The sequence below is a fragment of the Octodon degus genome, unplaced genomic scaffold (assembly GCF_000260255.1).
Source record: "Octodon degus isolate 3935 unplaced genomic scaffold, OctDeg1.0 scaffold00052, whole genome shotgun sequence".
In the NCBI taxonomy this organism is placed as follows: Eukaryota; Metazoa; Chordata; class Mammalia; order Rodentia; family Octodontidae; genus Octodon; species Octodon degus.
The window spans coordinates 1,181,014-1,185,661 of record NW_004524628.1 but is presented as its reverse complement, the minus strand read 5'-3'; positions in this window follow the sequence as shown (position 1 = coordinate 1,185,661).

Here is a 4,648-nt window from a genome sequence, read left to right as displayed (position 1 = left end):
CTGTTGATGACTCCTTGCCACCTTTATCAGCTCCTCAGCAGCAGTGGCTTGGAGCTGTGTTGGTGACTTCTAGGCGGCTCATCCCTTTTTTATTGTCCTTATGTAAAGAACTTGATTTCTTTTTAATGCTAGTTTTTCTAACAACTTTGCTCTTGAAGTAAACTATTCAGGCCCATCCTTTCTGGGGAAACTGAACATTTTTTTGAGTGGTATTTTTGTGCCTGTTTTCCTGTAAATCATGCTAAAAGCAGCAAACAGTATACACACTATAGCCTGAACCTTGGCTGCTTTGAAATTGCCTTCACCAGACTAATTAGTCTGTCATCCTTAATTTTAGTCTCCTGCGGCGTCTAAGGATATGAACAAAATGTGGACAAATTTTCTTCCAGAGTGTAAAACACATGTCTGGAATCCAACTGCAAGTGGAGTCCTTGATCCCATGGAACCTCCTGAGCCATGATTTACAGCCTGTATTTCTGGCAGCAGGCTGCTCTTCTGAGCTCTGCACAGCAAGTGTGGCTTGTGGCATCCAGGGCTTCTCTAGCCAGCAGCCCCAAGCTTTTCCAGGTTGCTCCTGTGAGCCATTTTCAAAGGCTTCTGAACTCCATGGTCAGCAAGTGTCACAGCAACAGCTTCACTTCTCTGGTGCCTAATTCTGTCTCAGTCACTTTCATCATCACTGGGACAAAATACCTGCCACTCAGGAGCTGCAGGAGGAGAGGTGTATCTTAACTCATGTTCCTGAAGTTTTCATCCTGGTGTGGCAGGTCCATACTCAGAACCTGTGTGGTAGAAGGGCCTCAGAGGGGCAAAGCTGCTCATGTCGTGGCAGTCAGGAGGCAGAGAGAGAACAGAGGAGCCAGGAAGGGAGGTCCGGCCTTGCACGACCTGCCTCCCACGAGCAGATCCACCTCAGACAGCAAGTTGGCTGGAGCTCCCCATGGCCGGATCTTCTTCCAAAGGCCTCACCTATTATCATGTGGGGCTCATGAGCAGCATCTGGATGTAAACCACAGTGGACACCCAAGGAGTGGGTCATTGAGCACACAATGGCCACAAGGTCAATGGTGGCTGTCTTTGTATCCTCCATTTTGGCCTCAGACCTAGGCTATCTTAGCACAATCCTGCTTAATTGCATGCCAGATAAACTGAAGGCAGCATTTCTCTATTTGATTCCCCTTGCCGAGCTTGTTCATATGTCCTAATCTGCTTTTACAATTTTTATTTTCCTGGATCTCCATGATTAGCAGGTCATACTCTCTTGCCCCGCCAACTGGGACACCATAAAATTTTCCCTCATTTCCCCCTGAAAGGTATAGATTCCCATAATTCTTTATAGGGTGCAGAGGTCTCTGTGTTCAAATAGCTGCTTCTGCTTGAAAGGACTGTAGGCTCTACCCCATGGAGGTGGGTGATCTCCAACTACCGTGGGATGCTGTAGCTCACTGACCAAAGCTTTTCCACTGCGAGGCAAATGCCATCAGCAGAGTCTATAAGGAAATGAACCCAGTGGGCCCTCAGAGAGGGGCAGGTAGCTCATGTCTAGGGACTGGCACATGGGAAGGAAGCTCAGATCCTGGAGATCCTGAACATCATCTGCCCATGGCCAGGAGGCCGTAGCCTCTGATATCCTTGCAGTACTGATGAAAAAGAGGAGTGTGGTCAGCAGGGGTGGCCTAGGAGCCCCCACACCACTGTGCACATGGACGTTGCCCTCGGAGCCAGTACTGTCACCATGTGCTCCTCATAATGACCCCCCCCGAGGACATTGTCAGCATCACCACTGTCCACATGTGGAGACTGAAGACAGGGGAGCTTACCTGGCCCTGGTGTCTCCTGGAGCACGTGACTCATGCTGACATTGCAGGGTGTTCTAGCTCCTGTTCATGTGCCTCAGAGTTAAGGCTCCATCATCTGCCTCTGCGAAGGACAGGGTCAAGTTTGAGCCCAGCCCTGTTGCGGGGTAAAGAAGGACTTTGCTTATGAGTCAATGTCAAATGGCATTGCGGACAGAGGGCATGAGGGGTCAGACTCTGTCACTGTTGGCTGAAGTGACTGTTTTGCTCAATCTGAATGCAAATTATTAATTGGCATAGGGCAGCTCCGTGGATGTTAACAGCTCATACCTCTCCACTCGTATGTTAGAGCTGTCAGTGTCACAGGCAGGGTGTGGTAGTTGCTGTTCACCCTTATCAGCTCCTCAGCCAGTGGAGGCTCATAGCTGTCTTGGTGACTTCTGGGGCTCTTCCAGCAGCACCTGCTGCCTCTCTGGGGCACTCTGTGGGGCCCTGCCTGGCTCTGCTGGCCTCTGCTCTTGGCTCTTTGGTGCTTTGACACTTTCTGGAGCTCTTCAGGGCTGATAGCCCCAGTGTTACGTGATCTTGTAGAGACGTTCCCTCGCCCCACTCTACTAGAGATGACAATCATGATTCTTAGAGCCTGTTCTGCAGCACGGCAGGGTAGGACCCAGGGTGTGAGGGGGTGCTCCTTGTACAAAGTGATCGAGGAGCACCACAGTTTCCTGAATTTCTCAGACATATGGGAGCACTTCTAGAGTAGTGGGAGGTGGGTCATCTGAAGGTTACAGGGGGGAGTCCCCTGGGATGGTCCTATGTGTCAAGCCTGCTCTGGCCAAGGCATAGGGCAGCTACGGGGTGTCTATGACTACTCCCAGGTAAACTTTGGAAGAAGTGGCCACTTGTATGACAGCTTCTGCATTTTCTCAAGAAAGATGGGGCTGAGACTGTGATGGTGACTGCTTATAAGGAGGAGTCTACAGCAGGGGTGGCAGTGTTGCCCGTGGCCCATTGGGTTTGGGAATTTCAGGAATGGAGGCAGAGTCCCTCCCATCTTTGCCCTGTTGGGTGCAATCCCCTATCGCTCCTTAGTAGTCCCTGGGGCTTTCAGGAGTAGAAGAGGGATTATGCCACTTCCAGGGGTGCAAGACCTAGTGTGGCCTATGGGGCAACTGCCCAGGCAACCAAGGGGTGGCAGGAAGATGTTGGAAAAGAAGTGCAAGTTAGTTATACAGGAGTGTCTCTTAGCTCATTGAACAGGGATGTTTGTGCTAGTATCAACTGGAGAATTTTTTAATGCTCATAACTTGTACTCTGAGTAACTACTTTCAAGATAACAATACACAATGTACTATTGTTATTGTCCTATTATTTTATTATGAAATATTCTACTTTAAAAATTTTTTCACTTTTAAATTTTATTTTATTTTGAAAAGTAAAAACAAAAGCAAGAACAAAAATCAGAAACAAAGACAGAAACAGGGTAACGTACAACAATACATGTTACAGATTTTCAAGACAAGAGTAGCTGATTAACAATGGTTGGTATATTATCTATTTTTATCTTCAAATCCATTGCTCAGATTAGCAGATATAGTTATGTAGGATTGGGCATATGATTGCATGTTACTGCTTGTTTTCAAGAAGCCTAAAATTTTTGCTCATCTCTCTTTTTTTCTTTTTTCTTTTATACCATAATGACATATGTGCACCCATGTTTATGGCAGCACAATTTGTCAGAGACAAATCTTGGAAGCCACCAAAATGCTCATCACCCGAGGAATGGAGAAAAAGATGTGGTATTTTTATATTATGGTGCTATAAAGGAAGACAAACTCGAAGGCTTCATGGGTAAGTGGATGCAACTAGAGGTTATCCTCATAAATGAAATAAATCAGACCCATATGTGTAAACACTGCATTGTCTCCCTAGTTTAAGAACCCAAAAGAAGAAATAAAACCTGAAAGGTGTCACAGAAATAGTAAGACGGAAAGAAATGGAACTTAAGGATTAAACAACAAAGATGAGAGAAAGGAGAAAATATAGGAAAAAAGGTAGGGGGAAACCATGTAAGTGTATATAAAGGATGGCTGAGGTAATTGTACTAAGAATTTTCATCAGTTTTTTGAAAATAGCAGTTAATGTGTAGAATTTTCACTTTGACTAACTCTGTATGCTGCTGTCTGCGACCTAAGCAACTACATCAAGGACAGCAACGTGGAATACAAAAATCATGCTTGAATACCTGTCATCTTGGTCTTCTAAGTGTGTACAGTTTCTAATGTCATATCAATTATTGCTATACTCTCAAAATTTGAAATGTTCTTTTTTTTCAAGAGGTATTGTTTATTGAATTAAATTAGTGACTTAAAAATCCATACCACACATACATATGACTTTTAATTTGGCATCAGGTCACCACAAATCAGATTTACACAGTCCTCCTAGGCAGATAACCCAAGAAAGTTTCTAAGTGGCGCTAACACAAATCCTCTTTCCTTCATCACAAACAAATTAAGAATTTTAAGTTTGCAGATGTGTAAAACATCAACACACCTCAGCTAAAAAGCCTACTTTTAAGAAAAAAGGGCATGTTTTCATTGTTGGCCTAAATTTTATTTAATTCTTCTCAGTGGATCCAGAGCCTCCAGAACCCCTTTCCGTGTCATCCAAGCCCCGCACTTCCTCTATCTCTGGGTAGTAGATCTGCTCACAGATAAGCTGGGCGATGCGGTCGCCCTTCTTCACTTCAAACTTCTCTTTGCCAAAGTTAAACAGCGCGACACCAGCATTTCCTCTGTAATCTTCATTGATGACCCCAGCTCCGACATCTGTGAAGTGTTTTTTTTTTT